This window comes from Nothobranchius furzeri, chromosome 4 (assembly GCF_043380555.1).
Source record: "Nothobranchius furzeri strain GRZ-AD chromosome 4, NfurGRZ-RIMD1, whole genome shotgun sequence".
Lineage (NCBI taxonomy): Eukaryota > Metazoa > Chordata > Actinopteri > Cyprinodontiformes > Nothobranchiidae > Nothobranchius > Nothobranchius furzeri.
In genome coordinates, this window is record NC_091744.1 from 1,019,956 (window position 1) to 1,042,045 (window position 22,090).

General features: G+C 41.2%; 2 protein-coding genes across 3 annotated transcripts in view; one reads left to right on the forward strand and one right to left on the reverse strand.

The window, feature by feature from the left end:
* LOC139069571 (involucrin-like) overlaps nucleotides 1–22,090 on the forward strand; it is a 299,878-nt gene that overhangs the window by 205,382 nt on the left and 72,406 nt on the right. The gene's annotated exons all lie outside the window — the stretch shown is intronic.
* Nucleotides 1–22,090, reverse strand: part of LOC107391362 (protein phosphatase 1 regulatory subunit 29) — a 312,738-nt gene that overhangs the window by 122,982 nt on the left and 167,666 nt on the right. For both annotated transcript variants that reach the window (XM_015968644.3, XM_054743519.2), the window contains one exon: nucleotides 17,195–17,277. The gene's annotated coding sequence lies outside the window, so the exon portion shown is untranslated. The remainder of the gene's footprint in view (nucleotides 1–17,194; nucleotides 17,278–22,090) is intronic.

The window sequence follows — 22,090 nt, forward strand, 5'->3', positions numbered from 1 at the left end:
CTAGGAGACGAGGGGCAGGTGCGTGGGGAATTGGGCACAGGTGAAACTAATGAACTGAGGGAAGAAGCAGAAATAAGCAGGGGGAAAACTATATCTAAACCTGTAAACCAAAGCTACTAAAACAACCCAAATGCTACTTAAACAATGTAGAACAAAGACACAGGGGAAGTAAACAAATGATCTAAGTGGGGAAGGGAACACACACACACACTAAAGGAGACTAAAGAACAAGTGGGGAGAGAGAACTGAGGAGAACATGAGGGACACCTGGAGGGAGCTGGGGACAAAAAGGGCAGGGGACTACAAGGACCCAGAACACTAGGGGACACCTGGAGGGAGAGCAGGAGGGGACTGGGGACCAAAGGGACAGACGAGGGGGACCTGGAGGGAGAGCAGGAGGGGACTGGGGACCAAAGGGACAGACGAGGGGGACCTGGGGGGAGAGCAGGAGGGGACTGGGGACCACAAGGACACAGAACATGACAGAAATGAAGGCAAACTGCCAACAAGAAAAATCTTCAGTATGACCCAAAGTTTCTGATGGGAGCTAATTCACTCAGCAAATTTGCTTATTAAGACATTACCAGCTTGTTATATTGGGCTGCATAATACATGTTAAAGATGTCCCTCATTTATTTTTTACATGCTATTATTATATTTTTAAAATAGTTATATGAATACAACATTCTTTTTCATTTTTATTACCTTTTTTATATTAGAATTTTTCTATGTTAATTTGGCTTCACTCAGATACTTTATAGTCACATTTGTTCTGTTTTTAGGGCTTGTACAGCTTGAGGGTTGACCTCCCCTTGAATGCAATGATGCTTTCATCCATGAAAATGTACCTGTGTGGTCCATAGATGGCTGGCATATGTGGAATAAATATATAGTTGCACAAGAAAATGGAAACAGTTTTTAATGCTGATCACAGTTTGTCTTCAACATTGACAGCTCAGTGAGATCCTGGCTTTAGAGAAGGAAGAACAACAGCATGAACGACATGAAACACACAAAAACGAATAAAGAAATCAGTAAGTAGAACTACAGAGATTGAGAGATGGTAGCAAATAATAAAATAGTCATGAGTCAAGAGCTGATCTCTGAGTCATGTTTAGCAGCTTAATGACAAAAAAAAGTTGTGTTGATTAAATATTAAAGGACCAAGGGAGAAAAGGGGAGAAAAACCCTGTAACTATTTATGCTTCTTTCGCTCCAACACCTTGCCCCTTCTTTTCTATTCAGTGTTTTTTTTTGATCCAAGATGATGATTCGAGGAGGGAGTTGGGAAGATACTACGGGATCCAGCGAGAGATGACATGAGCTCAGAAGAATATAAGAGAAAGAAAGTAGATGAAAAGAATGTGCTGTTTTCTGGCAGCTTCACTTTTTTTCGTGCATCAGGGTCATTAAAATGGGCAAGCCACCCTAGCTCCTACTGGGAGCTTATTACACAGGATTGTTATACAGTGGGATACGTATCTGTTTTTGGACGGGCTGTCTTACTCACTCAGTTTCACACAGACTCCTTCCTTCCCCTTCTCACTCTGCTCCTGGTTTTGCCCTCTGAGCTTGGGAAACTTAAAAAGGGAATTATATGTAATTAGCAAGGGCAAAGTGTGGTTTGGTGACTTGGACTTTTGCAGGAATCCAAGTGGATGAGAAAAGATTTCCTCATCAAGCGCTGAAAAAACACTGAAAGGAACAGAATGCCACAGGGACAAAATGGAGAATGGTCTGGAGAAGACAAGAAAGAAAGACTTTGGTCTTATCTTTCCTGCAGGCTTCAGATGCTTGTTAGCACATGAAAGGAAGCTCTAGCAGGCTGACACATGTGCAGTGAAACATACACAAGCATGCCTAGATTTTCTGTAGTAAAGAGCTTCACAGGGATCTGAATCTGGAAAAATCTAGTGTAGTTTTTCCCAGGAATAAGAGTTTTTGTGTTACTGTGGTGCAGGAACAGCAAGTTTGAGAAAAGATCAATATGACATAGATCCATAAATTCTGTTTAGGAGAAGGTCAGCTTTTTGTCCATGTAGGAAATGTGTGCTGCGAACCGTCAAAGTCTTTTTTTGTTCAGTTTGTTTAGCGTTGGTTCAGCCTTGCACCCAAAAAGAAGACAGGCCACTATTTTTGACACAGCAAAAAGGTCATGAAACACTTCCTTCTACATTTTTGGGGAAAACCCAACACTAAGTACACAATCATGAGTTTTATCTTAAAACGTTTGTTTTCACGATTATTGATTCTCGTAAACTTTCTTTTTCATAGTTACAGTTTCATGTTTTCTTCTCAATCTTCTTCTTTGTTTAGAAAACATTCAAATCCCATCATCCTCTGTACTAATTTTCATTCATGCTCTTTTTTGCCACCAGTTTTTTTGTGTGCAAATCCTGCCTTGGTTCCATTTTTTGGTATAAAAACACTTTTTTTCCATGTAGAATTGTGTCCTCATGTTATAAGTTATTTTAATCTAATCCATACATTTCTCATTAATATATTTAAAACCTTATTGTCCATCTCATGCATCCAACATAATGTCCCCAGACATGGGCTATCTACCAGAACGTAACACCTCTATTACTGTATAATAGTATTATACCATTCTGCACAACTTAATCTACTTAAGCGTGTCAAGCTGTGGTGTTTGGTTAGAAAAAAGCAAGTTTATAAATGACAACGTTAAAGCCTTACCATGAAAAGGATTATCCTTTACTTTTTTTTTTTAATAGATTAGCCTTTTATGATTTTATGTGGTATTGAGTACTGGGCAATTGCTCAAAGGGTATTAGAACTACTGTATATGTTTATTCACATCAATCATATATTTCTGGATGCACAGAGTCCATATTTAAGCATATTCTACTGTTTTCAAAGCGAAATAACATAAACTACAGTTTTGCTCAATTATATAGATGATTATACATTTAAGATTACATTTTTTATTCGTGAAATTTGAAATTAAGTAGATGAACCTCCATTGGGAGCCTGTTACGGTCCCCACATTTCTCGTAAGCCCTCCAGTAATGCTCCTGCTGCTGCCCCCTGTGTCTCTGCCATTCCTGCTGTTCAGCACCAGGGACAGCTCCTGCTCCACCACTCTCTCCCCCAGTTCAGCACGAGGGAGAGAGGCACACCCCAAACCAGCAGCAATGGCAGCCGAAGACAATCGGCTCATCAGCCATCCTCACCTGAAGATATTTAAGCAGGCTCTCAAAGACATTCAAGGAGACACAGACCTATAACGGTTGTTCTTAGCTGTGGGCTCCAACTTCTTTTGAGATTGACTTAACTTTGTGCATGGACTCCCATTGATTTACTTAGTGTATTGAGCTATAGAGCTATTTTATGTTTTGACCACAGGACCTTTAGTTTGGAGTTTGTGGAGCCTTAAATTTGTCCATGGTAGTTTATAGTTGTTGAGATGTGGGCTGAGCATTTAAATTGGGTTTATTAAAAAAATCTTTCTTGAACTGTTTGGCCTTTGAAAGTTTTATTTCTGAATTTTACCATCTAGCTGTTTTATTGTGTTTTAGTTTGTTTCTATGCTATGTTCAACACCTCGGGCCCCATTGATTGGGGATGTTAGGGACTTTATAAATAAACTTCAACCCCAATTTATTTCACCATCCATAGAAACACTGGTATTTTCATCTGCTGTGGATTAAACCATTATGCTTTCTTTTTTATTTTATTTGTTTTTTCTGAATAAAATATTCCTAATGTCATAATTTTTGGAGCGAACATAAGATCCTGCCTCAAATCAAGAGAAAAGAAAAGAAAGTAAATGTCAACAGTAAAAAACAGCTGGTTGAGCCTCTCCACATGTACCCAATGCATTATTAAATAATGCCTTTGAAGGCTTTGGGCTTCTTCTGAGAGCTGGAGCAAAGCAGATGAGCACTTCCTCCATAGTGTTCCCCAGTGGTAAAGGTGTCATTAGTAAATTAGCGGTGTGACAGATTGATATTGCAATAAACTAATCAATAAAACTGCAATCTCCTCGGTTACTGATGCATGCAGGCCAGCACCTGCCAAGTTCCCTTCTCCCTTTCTCTTTACTCTTTTTATTAAACCATTTTTTAAATTTTATTTTGCTGACTACATTACTGTCGTATCTCCCCCACAATGCCTCTGCCCAGCTGCTGCCAGCTTTAGCACTCAAAATCCTCAGAATTCAAACAGGATAAATGTGATTAAAACCATTCAAGATACAGTGAAATCACTTCTGGGGTCACTTCTCAAATTTATGAACAACAATTACTAGAATGCATTGGAACAAGATAACTATTAGGATCAGAGATGATAAACGAGAGAAAGAAAGAGCTAATGTAGAAAATATATTTGCAGAGTGTGTGGTTGTTGAAAGAATAAACGTGTTTGCAGAAACATAATTCATTGTCTTAAGGCAAAATGCGCACCTCCTTACAGCAATCAGGCAAGCAACTATGCTCTAGTCTATATATTAATAAAGTTTGTGTCTTTTGCAATTTAATTATAGTGCAAAAGTAAAAATCTGAATCTAAAATAAGGCTCATATTTTTTCTCTAGATACAATAACAGCATCTGACACATTTGGAGCTTTTCATTATTATTTTTTGAGGAAATGCAATAGAGAGAAAAAAAACTGCCTGTGTTTGTTTAAATAGTTCACAGCTTCATGTATAAACCAGAAACACACACACTTTCTGGAAACAGAGGGTGGGAATTTCTACACGTCTGCTCCAGATTACCAACTCATATAGAAGGGATTACAGGGATAATGAAAAATCTCCTATTGGCAGCCACATCAGAAACAACAGCAGCAAACATGATGAATGTGAAGTACTGGTTTAATGAGTGGATATAGATTTTGATAAGATGTGTTTAGACAAATGAGAGATAGCAGAGTTAGAGTAGGAAAAGGAAGAAAAGAAAAGAAAAATCAAAACATTAGAAGGTTTGAATTGTAACGACTAATGAACCAAAATATAACAGCACAAGCTTTGAATGGCTGGAACAGGTTTAGCACCATTTGAGAGCATTTAGTTTTAATTTTATACTTTTTCCCCCCCTATACATATATATATATATATATATATATATATATATATATATATATATATGTGTGTGTGTGTGTGTATGTATATATATATATATATATGTATATGTATGTATATATATATATATTTAAGTGTTTTGTTGAGGAACTAAGTGTATTAACATTTTATACATTGAGCTAAATGTGCAGGAGCATCTTTCCAGATTCTGCAAATTTTCTGGGCCTTCTAGGTTGATTTACCTGCATCCAGATATCAAAAATAATTTAAAGGTTGAATATGGAACTAATTAATAAAAATTTATATTTAAAAAAATATAATACCTCCATGGGGCACTTAAAGGTGTACAGAATGTTTTCCTTTAATAAAAAAATCTAATATTTATTTTTGAAAGAGCACAACACTTTTATGTCTATGTTTACATCTACCAGCCAATAGAGGGCACCATTGCAGGTTACCAAACATGGTAACAAGTCCACTCGGTACAGCAAGGATGACACTGTGGAAAATGGCAAACTTAGCAAGTCAAACAGCTGCTTCTGAGCCCATTCCGTTGTCATTCTCAGGAGCAACCATAAAAGTTCTAAAACCAGAGTGAGTTTACGTGAAACCTACAGCAGATGGGCCCAATTAAAAAATTCACGTATCGGCAGCAAACCCGGTATCTGGTTGGAAGCCTTGCTCAATTGTTGCAGGTATAGCCTCCAACAATTTTTGTTGATTTTTCCCCTTATTTCAGTCCATATGTGGTCATATTTGCCTTCCATTTAATTTTACAACTTTGCTTTGACTAATAATTTATATGAAAAACCTAGTTGTGGAGCAGATTACATGGGTTTCTTTCCAATTGTCTTTGCACGTAATTGGACAGCTCAAGGACAAAGCAGTGCAATGAACAGCATGACGTGTTCATCACACTCAAATCAGTGGGGTATTCAGCTTCATACCATCGAAAAAAGAGCAGAAGAAGCAAATACATATTTTCTTTAATAAAGGACATTCCTCCATTTGAACACATTTCAAAGAAAAGCAGGTCTAAATAGTTCAAAATTTATGTCAAAGCCATTGCAAACAAGCACTATTTTCGGAGCCGATGCCATCTTTTTAGTTTTTTTTTTATCCAGTTCTAGTGCTAAGCTCAGAATGCATGATGGGAACAAATATTGTTTCACAAATTTCATTAAAACATCTTGTGAAATTAGTCTATAACACTGTTTCTCTTCTTGTCTTCTAGCAGCATAAGGAAACAAGTCTTTGCAATGCCTAATTTATGCAATTACAGAAATACAACAGCTCGTTTCCCTTATGTTCCTTTTTCCATTCCACTGTTTTCTTTGTTTCCATTCATATTCACTACTTTTCTGTTTTGGCTCCAGTATTGCACATCAATGATTTTATCCACAAAGCATGGTAAGAAAGGGAATATGTTTCTGAACAGCTGGTAGACTTACTTTTATGTCTTCACAGTCAGAAAATGTATGTTTCATATCTCAGTTTAACATCTTTTCTATGAATTTAGAATGCACACTGTTTTAATTGGGGGCTTATCCGGGATAGAAATTCAGAAAAATGTACACAGACTTCATTATAATTAGGTGGCACATTGTTCACTCATTTTAATTGTCATTACTGCACTTTCAGATGATTAACTAGCCCAAAGTCATTTAACCTTTTCTCCTAAGTTTAAAAAAAAACATCTGTAGTTAGATGTAATTGTTGCAGCTGTGCCTTCAGAAGCCTTCAAGCAAGAGTGAATGTCACTTCCTTGGATTAGTGGCACTAAAGCAAGAATTATGCTGGCATCAAATGTTTCAGCAAAGGGCTGATCAATGTGGACACTTTGAATGGTGGACTGAGACAAAGGATGCTTGTCATTTTCATTCAAATGCAGGAGTTCAATGGTTTGACACAGATGAACACCTTTAGGTCCTTGGGATCTACACCAGAGCAATTCAATTCTGGGACTTGAGGGCCAGTATCCATCGTGTTTTAGTTTTAACCCTGCTTCAACATACCTGATTTCAGTTAGACAAACAGGCATCTGCAAAGCCTGATGGGCTGCTGCACAGGTGACTCGACCACTGAATCTATTGAGTTGGACCAGATAAACCACTAAAACCTGCTGGATAATGGCCCTCAAAGCCCTGAATTGAATTGAGTGGTAACAGGAGCCTCCTCCTAAGCTATCCACTGAGATTTCGTTTGGCGATGTGGCAGTCACTGCTCTCACTTTACCATGTACATTTTTAGGAGTACTCTCTGATGTAGGTTCTGGTTCAGTGACATTACCCCTTTGCATCAGCTGCGGCAACAGATATTTGTATAATCTTTGATTTGTAGGCATGTAAAACGAACAGGGACATCAAACACATCAGCATCAAATCTGCTTTGGTATGCTTAATAAGTGCCTTCAGGGTAGGGCACATCAAATGGCATTTTTTGTATAATCAAACAAAAGAAAGCTAATTATAATATGAGGTACAAAAGCAAAAACCTAAAAAAATGAAAAACGAAAACAAAATGTCATTCAAGGTAACACTCATAATGAATGACCTCTCAACTTGATCCCTGCAAACTTTAGTTTGACCATCAAGTGTTCTCCATCACAGTCCAAAGACTCCTATAGTCAAAATCTCATCTCACAACATGGTTTGAGAAAAAATAATTCTTTGCTTCAGTTACAACAAAAATCATGTACAAAAATAAAACATGGTCATAACTTCCTGTCTGATGTTCACACCAGGTTTCCTAATCCAAATAAGTACTGTTTATTTTTTATTATTTTTATAAAACAGTATAAAGTCTAATTTAAAAATCAATGACTGTTTCCTTCAGCCAATCACCATTTTTTCGCCTGTAGGATTTAAATGATGACATCTGCATTAAGGTCTTTAAGTGTTAAATTAGTATCTGGAAGTAAAGTACTTATTGAATATCAGTTAAAACTCTCCAAGGAAATTTTCTGGTGAATTTGAATGTTTAAAAATTGACTTCTTACAGTTTAAAATTATTCCACATAAAATGCCGCAGTAATATAAAAATGTGGACTTTTTTACATCCTGTAAATTTACTTTAAATTATGAGCTTTTTTCTCCAATATTTTGCAGACATTTTTTTGTAGATTTTTTTCACTGCCATGAACATATTTTAAGAAAAAGAAAATACAAGCTGAGATTGTACAATCTTGCTTAAAATGTGGGGTTTTCTCCAATTTTCTTTTAAGCTGGTCTTTTATAGGTTATGGAAACATTAAATTTAAAGGTGTAACCTCAACACTGCAAAACAAGCTAGCTCACCTCTCCAGCGGGCTATCATCTCTGGTCCGCATACCCGTCCAGTGGTGGTTTTACCATTAGGCATAGGTCGGTGGCCGACTGGGGCCCCCTTATGTTGGGGGGCCCCCTAGCCCTGACTGCTGGCACCCCTCTGTTAATGCCAGAATGGACTATTCCTTTAAGATGCTGATGCACAAACAGGGAGTGATTGGTAGTCATTCCACTCCAGTTGGTGGCAGGAATGCACCAAATTGTTGTTTGCCAAGTGCCATAGGACCACAAATAATAATAAGAAGAGAAAGTAGAAAAAGAAAAAGAGAGGCGGGAGCATTTGTAACAAACTCGAAGCAGTAGTCAAAACATTAAGCATGAAATGGAGTTCTCCTAGTGGCTCCAATAAGAGAAAGAAGCAGCATGCTTTAAAAAAGCTTTTATCTTCACTTCCAAAAGTGACGTTGTTTTTCAATGTAAACATCAAAGGAAGCAGAAAAGGAAAGACAATGGAAAATCTTTAAAGGGAGGTAAACATAAACCAAAATGGAAACTAGAAGTAAAATAAAAGAAAGGAAAAAGCACAGGAGCATTGACAAGAAGAAGAAAGCACTCAAAGGGAGAGAAAGCCAGGAAAAAAGAGGAGGACTAATAAAAGGGGAAAACAGCTCAAGTCAGAAGAGGGGAGAGTTTCGCAAATCCAGGTAAAGATAAGATTGTCGAAAATTTTGTGTTAAGGGGGCCCCATGTCTGTGTTTGTCTTGGGCCCCCAAATTGCTAAATCCGCCACTGTACCCGTTACATGGGAACCTGCATTTTCACAGTAAACAAAACATTGTTAAACACCAGTCTCAGTTTTCCAGGGTTGTTTGGAACTTAATGGTGTTTTTCTTTTTGGGACTCTGGTAGTTTGTCCTAAAGTTGAAGTGGTTGCAGCCGGCTGTTTCTCCTTCTCTGATATTATTGAGCGGAGAACATCTCACACCAGCGGTGTTCCATTACTAAATGCGTGAGCACGTAATAAGTCGAAGACCCAGGTGGTTTTTATATAAGTGGTGTGTTTGTGTATTCAGACCTGGGATGGATTTCATGCTGTGCACATTTAAAACAAAACACTGATTGAAACAGATTGTTTTCTCTTGTTTATGTAATTACAACAAACACCTCTCTATTATGCTATTCTGTCAAATGTATTAACAAGATAAATATATGAGTTCATTTCACATTTGAAATGGGGTAAATATAGTATTAAGGCGTATAATTAAAACATTAATTGTAAAACTATAGGTCCTATCTAGAGATGCTGCATGCTGACAGGCAGGGCAGGCAACTGCTTGAAGACCCCCGGTCTCCAGGGACCCCAGAGGGCAGAGAAATATTAAACCAAGCCAGAATCACTACAGTAGTGTGACAGTGAAAAGTTTTCATTTGACAACTCTGCCGGCATCTCATATTCCCTGAACGGGACCTCCCCCTACCTCCCGACTGTTCAGCAGAAACCAATCACACACTTCTTCATCTGAACTACACTGCTGAAAAATCTTGTCTGCACCTCAGCAGCCAAGTACACACACACACACACACACACACACACACACACACACACACACACACACACACACACACACACACACACACACACAGAGCGAGAGAGAGAGAGAGAGAGAGAGACAGAAATAGCAGCACACCTCATAACAAACTTACAGTGCCACTGGTCCCACCTGTAACCCTATGGTAATATCCCTATAGCAGATATTCAAATCTGCCATTCCTGTTCCCACATCCCAGCTCACATTGGTCTTGACTTAGTTGTATCATGTTTACCTCCATGTTTCAAGTGTCATCTCCATCTCTCCAGCTGATACTGTATTGTGGGAGAAAGATATACGACATGATGTGAAAGAAGAAAGAAAAAGAAACACAAAAAAGTGAGGGGAGCCTGTTAGAGAAAATATATTTTTCGAAAATGGGAAGGTTGAGTGAGAGAGAAAATGTTGAGGCATTAAAGAGGCTGAAAAGTCAAGGATACATAAAACCAATCATAAGACAATGATGAGTGGGGTGGGGGATGGGGGGGGCATTACACAAGGATAAGAGGATAAAATGAGGCACAGAGAAAGTGAAAGGCTAAGAGAGGTTCATAAATAGTTGGACAAGATAAATTGATAAGCAACTCTGTGAAGACAAAGAACATGCTCATTAAATCCACACCAAAATCTTCACATCTTACTCAGAAAAGCAGCTTAACCCTTTGATGCATAGTAGTCACTACAGTGGACAGGTACTCAAAATTGTCATCGTCGTCGTCTTCCTCCGCTTATCCAGGTCCGGGTCGCGGGGGCAGCATCCCAACTAGGGAGCTCCAGACCGTCCTCTCCCCGGCCTTGTCCACCAGCTCCTCCGGCAGGACCCCAAGGCGTTCCCGGACCAGTTTGGATATGTAACCTCTCCAACGTGTCCTGGGTCGACCCGGGGGCCTCCTGCCGGCAGGACATGCCCGAAACACCTCCCCGGGGAGGCGTCCAGGAGGCATCCTGACCAGATGCCCAAACCACCTCAACTGGCTCCTTTCGATCCGGAGGAGCAGCGGTTCTACTCCGAGTCCCTCCCGGATGTCCGAGCTCCTCACCCTATCTCTAAGGCTGAGCCCAGCCACCCTACGGAGGAAACTCATTTCGGCCGCTTGTTTCCGCAATCTCGTTCTTTTGGTCATTACCCAAAGCTCATGACCATAGGTGAGGATTGGGACGTAGATCGACCGGTAAATCGAGAGCCTGGCTTTCTGGCTCAGCTCCCTCTTCACCACGACAGATCGGCTCAGCGTCCGCATCACTGCAGAGGCTGATCCAATCTGCCTGTCGATCTCCCGATCCCTCCTACCCTCACTCGTGAACAAGACCCCGAGATACTTAAACTCCTCTACTTGAGGTAGGACCTCTCCCCCGACCCGGAGTTGGCAAGCCACCCTTTTTCGGTTGAGATCCATGGTCTCAGATTTGGAGGTGCTGATCCTCATCCCAGCCGCTTCACACTCGGCCGCGAACCTACCCAGCAAGAGCTGAAGGTCAGAGCTGGATGAAGCTAGGAGGACCACATAATCCGCAAAACGCAGAGACGAAATTCTCCTGCCACCAAACTCGACACACTCCACACCACGGCTGCGCCTAGAAATTCTGTCCATAAAGGAAATGAACAGAACCGGTGACAAAGGGCAGCCATGGCGGAGTCCAACCCTCACTGGGAACAGGTCCGACTTACTACCGGCTATGCGGACCAAACTCACGCTCCTCTGGTAAAGGGACTGAATGGCCCTTAACAGAAAGCCACCCACCCCATACTCCTGGAGCGTCCCCCACAGGGTGCCCCTGGGGACACGGTCATAAGCCTTCTCCAAATCCACAAAGCACATGTGGATTGGTTGGGCAAACTCCCATGCCCCCTCCATCACCCTTGCAAGGGTATAGAGCTGGTCCACAGTTCCACGGCCAGGACGAAAACCACATTGCTCCTCCTCAATCTAAGATTCAACTATTGATCGGACCCTCCTCTCCAGTACCTTGGAGTAGACCTTTCCAGGGAGGCTGAGGAGTGTGATCCCCCTATAGTTGGAATGTCTGCGCCAAAAAGGTCAACAGGTCATCTACAAAATTTATTGAGCTGAAACTGAGTTCTTAGGTTGAAAGCTTATCGAGATGTGTTTTCTGGTTAGAGTTTGTGTGCTGTTCAATATCAGCTCCAAAGGAATTTCCTGTTTTGGTCTGCTCTGCTTCCAGTAAAAGCTAGATGCTTATCTTACTTTCCAACAGTGAACTTGATGTGACTCCAAAATGTTCCTGTGTTCCAGACAAGAAGTCTCCACTCATAGCTTCCACAAGATGTGCTACCAAATATGGTCTGGTTCTCGTCTGTTGACTGTGAGCTGGAATGTTCAAAGAGTGGGGGCTATAAAAAGGGAACCACTCGTGATTGTCTTTGGGTCTTTGGCTGTCCTGAGCTGTGAGATGAATTAATAAAGAGACCCGCGCTGTCTGGCTGAGAACTCCGTCTCCGACTCCTTCTTTAAGAATAACAGAAAATGCCCACAAGAACACACCCTCAGGTCACCCTTCTTAAAGATGGGGACCGCCACCCCGGTCTGCCACTCCACAGGAACTGCCCCCGATGACCACGCAATGTTGCAGAGACGTGCCAACCATGACAGCCCTACAACATCCATAGCCTTGAGATACCCAGGACGAACCTCATCCGCCCCCGGGGCTACGCCGCTGTGTAGTTGTTTGACTGCCTCAGCAACTTCTGCCCCCGAGATTGGACAGTCCATCCCAAGGTCTCCCGGCTCTGGTTCCTCCTCGGAATGCGGATAGGTGGGATTGAGGAGCTCCTCAAAGTATTCCTTCCACCATCCGACTATAGCCCCAGTTGACGTCAGCAGCTCCCCATCCCCACTGTAAAAAGTGTGAGTGAGTTGCTTCCTTCCTCTCCTGAGGCTCCGGACAGTTTGCCAGAACCTCTTTGGAGCCGATCGATAGTCTTCCTCCATGGCCTCACCAAACTCCTCCCACGCCTGAGATTTTGCCTTGGCAACTGCCACTGCTGCACCCCGCTTGGCTATCCGGTACCTGTCTGGTGCCTCCGGAGACCCACAGACCAGCCACGCTCTGTAGGCCTCCTTCTTCAGCCTGACGGCTCCCCGAACCTCTGGTGTCCACCAGCGGGTACGGGGGCTACCACCACGACTGGCACTGCCCACCTTGCGACCACAACTAGCAACAGCTGCCTCAACAATCGCACAGTGAAACAAAGCCTACTCAGAGTCGATGTCACCCACTGCTCTCAGGACGTGGTCAAAGCTCTGCCGGAGGTGGGAGTTGAAGACCGTCTTGACAGGTTCTTCTACCAAGCGTTCCCAGCAGACCCTCACTATGCGATTGGGTCTGCCAGGTCTACGTGGCATCTTCCCCTGCCATCTGATCCAACTCCCCACCAGGTGGTGATCAGTTGACAGCTCCACTCCTCTCTTCACTCGGGTGTCCAAAACATACGGCCGCAGGTCAGATGATACGACTACAAAGTCTATCATCGACCTGTGACCTAGGCTGCCCTGGTACCAAGTGTACCGGTGGGCATCCTTATGTTCGAACATGGTGTTCGTTATGGCCAAACTGTGGCTTGCACAGAAGTCCAATAACGAAACACCACTTGATTTCAGATCAGGCGGGCCGTTCCTCCCAATCACACCCCTCCAGGTCAAGCTGTCATTGCCCACGTGAGCATTGAAGTCCCCCAGCAGGACAATGGAGTCCCCTGATGGAGCACTATCTAGCACTCGTCCCAGGGACTCCAAAAAGGGTGGGTACTCTGAACTGATATTTGGCCCATAAGCACAAACAACAGTCAGGACCCGTTCCCCGACCCGAAGGCGCAGGGAAGCTACCCTCTCGTCCCCCGGGGTAAACCCCAACACACAGGCAGAGAGTCTTGGGGCTAACAAAAAGCCAACCCCAGCCCTCCACCTCTCACCTGGAGCAACTGCAGCAAAGGAGAGTGTCCACCCCCTCTCAAGGACTTGGGTTCCAGAGCCAATGATATGTAACGCGGTGAGTCCGACTATATCTAGCCGGTACCGCTCAACCTCTGCCACAAGCTCCTGCTCCTTCCCCGCCAGTGAGGTGACGTTCCATGTCCCAAAAACCAGTTTTCTTGTCTGGGGATCGGACTGCCAAGGCTCCCGCCTTGGTCTGCCACCCCATCCACACTGCACCGGACCCTTCATGTTCCTCCTGCGGGTGGTGGCTCCACAGTTGAATGAGCCCATGTATCTGGTTCGGGCTGGGCCCGGCCGGGCCCCATGGGCGAAAGCCCGGCCACCAGGCGCTCGCTCACAGGCCCCAACCACAGGCCTGGCTCCAGGGTGGGACCCCGGTAACCCTCCGGGCCGGGTACTACAAATCTTTGAATTTACATCCATGAAAGATCCTGTGAACCGTTCTTTGTCTCACCCTTCACCTAAGACCAATTTGTCATGGGAGACCCTACCAGGGGCACTAAGTGCCCCTGACAACATAGGTCCTAGGATCATTAGGGCACTCAAACTCCTCCACCACGATAAGGTGATGTTTCAGAATTGTTATTATTATTACTATTATTTTGCTATTAAGCACAGCTGTTGAAGACTTTATTGCATTTGAGCCCCTCCATTTGGACTTCAGTAAGTCAAGCCAACACATTTCATGTTCAGAAGGCATGCTGTCCAGAGGTGGACATGTAATAAATTGTTAGTAAATTATTTAATGTTCCAAAAAATATTTGTTGAAATTTGTTTCATTCACACCTAAAGACGAATGAAAAAAATTGTTAAACAAAATAATGGTTGAAGATTTCATAATTCCTGCATCAAAGGGTTAATGGATGTAAGAACTGACCTGAAACACTTTTCTTTGCACTTTTCTTTGCAGATGATATTTTGTCTTTATTTTAGTGTACCATGGGAGCCATACAATTTAATTAGATGACTTTAAACTTTCTTATTATCAAATTATTAATATTGCACAGGTGAGGAGGGAGTGAGGATAAGAGTTTTAACATTAGTACGACCGTGACAGCCTTTTATCATGTAATCTCATGAATGTAAATATAAAGGGATATTTAGGATCTTTTTCAAGTTGGTTTATGTGGTGTGAGAGCGTATGAAGGAGGTCAAATGTTTGTGTCTCACTCTCAATGCGTGATAGTTGGCAGCTCTGTAGTTTTTTTTTTTTTTTTTTTTTTTTTGGAGAAAAATAGATTCTGGTCAAGCAGGTCAAAGTCTTAGCCGGGTCTGTTTTTAAAGCCATACAATGCAACTATTTCATATTTTTAAATAATTTTCGTGAGCCAATATGTGCTAAAACAATCCTTTTCAGCTGCAGCACTCAACGGGCAGCCTGCGGACCCCCTCTTTGTAGCCCCAGAACCGCGTGATCAGTGGACTCAGTGGTCTCCTTTAAAAAGCAGCTGAAAACTCACCTGTTCAAACTGGCTTTTGTGTGACCTTCGTCACCACCCTCTTCTTATTCTTTTCTTATTCCGCCTTTTCCAGGATCCACTCATTTCCCTCTTTCCTATTCATTTTCTGTCTCCCTTTCCTTGCTTATGTTTATCACAATTTAATTATTTTCTCATTTTAAACTAATTTTCAATTGTTTTGTGAAATCATTTTAAACTTTAATTTTTGTTTTGTTTTGTTTTGTTTTTGTGAAGCGCCTCGGGATTTTTATCTTTAGAGGCATTATATAAACGATTGTTTTCTTTCTTTCTTTCTTTTCATTTTAGCTCATACTGGCTCAAGAAAATGATTTGAAAACATGAAAAAGTTGCATTGGATGCCTTTTAAAATAATTTCTTCTGTCTTTTAAACATCTCATCATTTTTGTTCAAGCAAAGCCTATTTTAAAGCATCACAGCGCTGTTGCTTTCACATAATGCGGTTATTTATTATATCAATATCTTGAAATTCCAAAAGGTATGTTACACTCTAAAAAAGAAGCACCAAAGAAGCAATCCATCTTTGGGTGTTCAATAAACCGTCTGCAACATAAAAGCCAGAAATCTATTTCAAATAATCCCTTTAAAGCTGATGACTCACCACCAGTTCCCCTGGATCAGTTTGACTCATCACTGAAGAAATCCCACTTTAATATCAAGACACATCTTGGGTTGTTACTAATAAAGCACGTTTTTCAACTGTGGAAAGAAATTCATTCCAAATAGTACTTTTCTAACTGGTCATTTCAGCCTGAGCATTTTAACATTTATTCATTCTACATATAATCCTTGATTGTTAAAGCTGCTTTCCCGAGTTTTCCCCTTTCAGAAATTATGTATGATTTGTCAGAAATCCGTAAAAGTGATTATCTCATCATGTGCTGTGACAAAATGTAAGCAATATGTCTTTTTTTTTGCTAAGCATGCCCCCTGCCCCGCAGAGCTCTGTGCAATAGGAAACCGAGCGCCGACCAGAACTAACCAATAGCGTTAGACTACCGCTTACTTGTTTCAAATTTAAGGAATACCTTAGCTGATGCAGAGTTGATGAACTTTTCACATACAAGTAAGTCTCTAAAACATAAATATACGAGAACGCAACATAACATGAGAATAATACTTATAAAACAGCGCGTTTTAGCTGTTTGTCGGCTACAGAAGCACATTTATAAAAAGAAACGTGAAGTCACCATGTTAAAAAAAACGGAAAGAGTGTGATATGCTTGTCAGCCACTAGATGGTGCAATCGGATAAGAGAAAGAAAGAAGCTTTGAGATCAACGAATGTAACTGGATAATTTCCAGTTTTTCAGTGTAGCTTTTAAATATAAGCTAGCATTGCATCTGAGAGTTTGGATGTAGAAACCAATCCAGCAGTGATATCATTTTTTATAATCATGTTCAGATATGGATAACATCCCATTAACTCTGCTTTGGCCCATTAGCTTGTTTACATGTTACGTTTTAAATAAAATAGGCCTGTACCACTTATATAAATTAGGGTAATTACATTTAGCTGAAGCATAAAGTCAAAAATCAGGCTTCTGTTGCAACACGGACTGCCAAAACATGTCAAAGTGGTCATGGTTGGGTTTTAAAAAGTGTTCTCTTTGGCTAAACTACAAAAAGAAGCAGCTCTCAAAGTTTGTGGTGTAGCTACGTAATCAGGAGACAGGCCATGACTGGACTGAGAGAACGGGGCTTATGCCAGCTTCTAAAAAAGAAAACTTGAAATCTAGAAAACTCTAATGCAAACACATCAGCTATATCAGGAAACGGAGTCATAAGAACACATAAAATAAAACATGTCTGCAAGGATAAATAAATGAATAGATAATATGTACGTGCGTTTGTGTTAACCTACCTGTCTGTCAACAAGCAGAGATGGTTTGGCAGGTTCTGGTAACACTGTGGCTGAGTACAGCTGACCCAAGTAATATCTTGAAACTGCAGAAAAAGAAACCATTGTTTAAAAAAGTAAGTATTTGCACATAAATTCCAGATAATTATCTTCATGTTTCTCATTTTCCTAACTGCTTAAATCCCAAGTAAAACTGCAGGTAGCTGGTACCTAACTCTAGAAGTCATCAAGGGAGAGTGCACAACTGTTCCTGCACCCACTCACACCTAGGAACAATTTAGAGTCTCCAGTTATGCTGAAATGCATGTTTTTGGTGGGAGGGAGCTGGAGTACATGGAGAAAACCCACACATTCATGTGGAGAACATGCTAACTCTGTTCAGAAGGGCTGCAGACAGCAAGGCAACAGTGCTACACACTGTTCTAGCATGCTAACCCGTCTGCAAGGCTGAAGATTTAATTTTTGTTCTTTATTGAATCAGTGAGAATTTTAAGAATAAGTTCAGACTAATCTCAACCTCATCTGGAGAACCTTTAGGCCTCAGTCATCATTAGAGGGGGAATATTCTACAGAAGGAATAGTAAATGTCCTATTTTTGTACAGCGCCTTCTTAGGGTTCTGTAACCCCCCACGGCGCTTCACAACACAATCAGTCATTAACCCATTCACACACACACACATTCACACATTGGTGGGGATGAGCGACAATGTAGCCACAGCTGCCCTGGGGCGCACTGACAGAGTTGAAGCTGCAGAGTACTGGCACCACCGGTCCCTCCAACCACCACCAGTGGGATTCCAGCGGCATTCTCTAGCAGACGTTGGGATACAACCTACAACCTTACGATTACTGGACCACCCGCTCTACTTTCTGAACCGCAGCTGCCCAGTGAAGGAAGATGAAGAGTGGACTATGAGCCATGCTGTGGTGTTTACAGCAAGCTGATATGTTGGTTTAAAGATTAGAGGTTCAAAAACCATGATCAGCAATTTCCACCTTTTTTTTTTTAAAAAAAAAAGCCGCATAATCAGGATTTAAGTGCATGCATAAAACAATGAGTGACATTTACAAATATTAATACTGTGACTCTGTTGCTCAAATTACTCACAACTCCACACACTACAACAAATCCAAATGTAATGCTAAAGGCAAAATCTGTGATAACAGGATAAGAAAGGAAAATTTGTTTAATTGGGCTTTTTTATTACTGTAGTTTGGACCATTGCCCAATCATCCACAGGTTGAAAACCAGCTGGCAAACGTTACGGTGCTATTTGGAAAGCAATAACAATCTGTCTTCCTTACCTCAACTCCACTGAACTGCTCATTAGCTAACGATATGGAGCTATTCCTGCTTTAGGCAGCTCCCACAGATGTGGAGTACACAAATTCTGTGTGATTTTTGTATATTTCTTGTTTCTTTAAACATGTTTACCTTAATTGGACATTTTTATCACAACCACTGAAAAATAATTACAATAATGTCTAATTCTCTTTTACTTGTTTATACTAAACTGAGATGTTTAGGACAATAAGAATTCTGCTCCAGTTTAAATAATGACCACAATACAACAAAAAATATATACTCTAAAGATTTAAGTGACCAAAGAAGTTGTCCCTCTTCCTAAGAGGAGCTTTATTCTTCCTGTTCAAAACCCTCAAGGTGTGCCTCAAGGTTCTGCTTTAAGACCACATGCATGTTTTGGCAAAGTGAACAACATGTTTTTACTGAACATTCACATATTTATGCTGATTACACAGTTGTTTATTATAACCCAACTCTGCAGAACACAAACCAATATTTTGCTGTTTCTAACAAATTCAACTTGACTTTTTGCTGCAGAATTAAAGTCCCTTCTTATCACTGTTTCCTCTTTTGTTTTGCTTGTGTGTGATTTCATTTGTTGAAATCCCATGCTTTTGTCACATCCTGTGATTTTAATGCATTTTCAACACAAAAACATGTCTAGCCTGCTTTTGTTTTTTTTTTTTTTGTTTGTTTTTTTAATACCCTGAACATTTGCAGGTTAAGTGATACATTGTGAAAGGTCTCGTCTGGATGTGTCTTCATTATCCAAAATTATCTGTCTTTATTATAACCAAACAAAATTTTACAGAAACTTAGGTTTGACAATTAGGAGAAAATTATCATTTTCTTAAAGGAGTGGTTTACATGTTTAATCAATACATGTGCAGTGGCCTCTAGTAGGAATGAATGCCTTGCAAGTTGTTGTCTGTGGGGGAAAAATAGACCGGTGCACCGTTTCTCAGACCTAAAAGTTACCCATGTTAGGTAATTTGATTTTATCCCATATTACCTTAAAGGACGACACACCCTTTGATAGAGAGAGAGTAAATTGATTATTTGTAATGTCCATGTGCATGACTCAACCAGCCCCCATGTCCATGTGTGTGGCTCAACCAGCCCCCACTCTGCTCCAGCCTCAGCCTTTACCTCACCAGCTCTGCATACCCGTGGTCTCCATCAGGAGACTAGAATGTTAGGTAATATTTAATCTCCATAACCCTGGAACCTGTAATAACACACATGACAACAAGGAAGACATTTTACCCTGAGTCTCCAGAACATGGAGAGTTAACGCAGAGAAACCTCCTCCGAGGCTTCCCCACGTCACTCCCCCTGTGCTCCCAGTTCTTCAGGGGCTTTATTCACCAAATGGATGGGGGAGAAGGCGGACCTTCTCAAGTTACAGAGATACAGAGTTTTCTCAATTAACATCCTTTCTCAACCTTACACAGAGATTCATGATGTGTAATGGGCATCTTTTAGGTCTCAAAAAGGTACAATTATAAAAATACCCAACAACCCACATCACAGCTGAGCATTAGAATTACATTATATGAGTGAAATATGAAATCCCATGCAAACTATGCAATGCATGCTTACTATGTATACATAGGAGTAACCATACGCCAACTCAACACACGAATAATAGGACATGTAAAAAGAGTGTGAGAAAGAAACAAGTCGAAGACACACAAAAGCCGTGAAACAAGAAAGTACAATAACGAAATCAGCCGTAACAGACCTCTGAACAAGGGAAAGTCATATAATGGCCTGGGACAGAACAAGGATCATACACTCAGATTAACAAAAATACAAAAGATGGATTAAGGAAGCAGTAGAAATAAGGAGAGGTGGGCAAACAACCATGAACAGAGACGATGGGGTCTACACATTGGAACACGCATGGGACTGTGTCATCGGTGAGGAGAGTGTGGGAAGCAGAGGGCCTTGAGGAGCTTCTGGTGGTGTTGCTAATGCTAAAAAATACCTTACGCTAACCAAGACGGTCTCTGCTGATTCCCAGACGTTAACGCAACAACAGCCTTCCCCGCCATGAGACAAGATGGGTAAAGCTTGGTTTATGCTTGACGCATTTACTTTCCGCTTGGTGATGCGGCTCGCGGATGGAACACACTTCACAACTCGCAGCGTTTATGGTTCATGCGGCTTGTCTCTGCGGTGAGCCAATATTCTCCCAAACTGTAGGGGGCAGCATGGAGCTCTACGGCATGCATCCAACACTACACCATAGTAGAAGTAAAAATTACTGTTGTTTACATCATGGCATTTCAGCATTTTTTAACAGCGTCCTCGTCTTTTCCGACAGTGCGAGCTATTTCTCTCCAAGAATTATTAACAACATGTTGATCACGGTGATCTCTGAGAGCTGAATCATACAAATGTCTGTATTTACCAACCTCTGCCATACTAGTTCTTGCCAGTCCGCCATGTTTTTCCGCGTCCGACCGTCCGTGTGGTTAGAAAATTTCCTAGGTGCGCGGTGCGGAAAGTTTGGCCCATGCAGAGGCGCGGTGGAGGGGCGTGGTTGTTAAAATTATGCAATTTTGCCGCACGGAGCCATGCGAACCTCGCGGACGCGTCAAGCATAAACCAAGCTTAAGACCGTGAATGCTAATTCAGTGTGACGCAGATCTGTGAGGATTTTCAAATCCTAGATTTTGACCGTCTATCAAAAGCTAATGCAGGAGATAGGTGTAGGAGACTATTTTTTATGTTCAGCCTGCATGAAAAACTCAAATAATCAGAAAAAAAAACATTTAAAATAGCTGTTTCAGTCATGTATACCATTAAAAGTAAAGTACGATGAAACAATACAGATTGTGCAGCTGTGATTGTAAAAGATGGAACTAAACAAAAAGCATCTGGCAAAACTAAGTGGTAAATATAAGCTTTGAATATTAAAAGGAAACAACCAGTGAGCATATGAAAATACATGATCTTCTTTCTGTAGAGATGTGTCTTTTTTTTCTTCTTCTTCTTCCATTATGCTGCAAGACTTTGTTTTGTCTTGCTGCACGAGTCTGCTCTCACAAGTTTCTCTTTGGGTCTTTTGATCATGTCTGACACAGCGGCTTTGTTTCCTATAGCTCTGCCATCATCACTTTCTCTCCCTCATGTGGGCTATAATGCCTTTTAGTCATCTCTCTTTTATTAATCTTTGACGCTCAGGTTTATCACTTTCCTCCTGTAATTCTCACAAGCCACCTCCTGTTCCATCTATCTCCAGTACAGCGTTTTGTTTTCTCCCATCGCTGGGTCTCTTTCCCGTCTATCACTTTCTATCAACTCAGTTTAAACTCAATAAAGTCTGCCGTCGTAGACTCACCAAAATATATGTCCAATGAAAGGACTGACTAAAACTGACATAAGTGTACAAATACTGAAAGTAAAAAGGTAAAGAAAAAATAGACAGACAATCTATGGTATACATCTTTATGAAGGGATGATGGTACACATGTTGTGTTCAAATAAATGTTGCAGTCACAAGGCCGTACAATCATAGAAGTCTCTTGCACCCCCTAATCTTGGTCTAAATATGAGTAGCAAATTCTAACATTATGCCTACCAT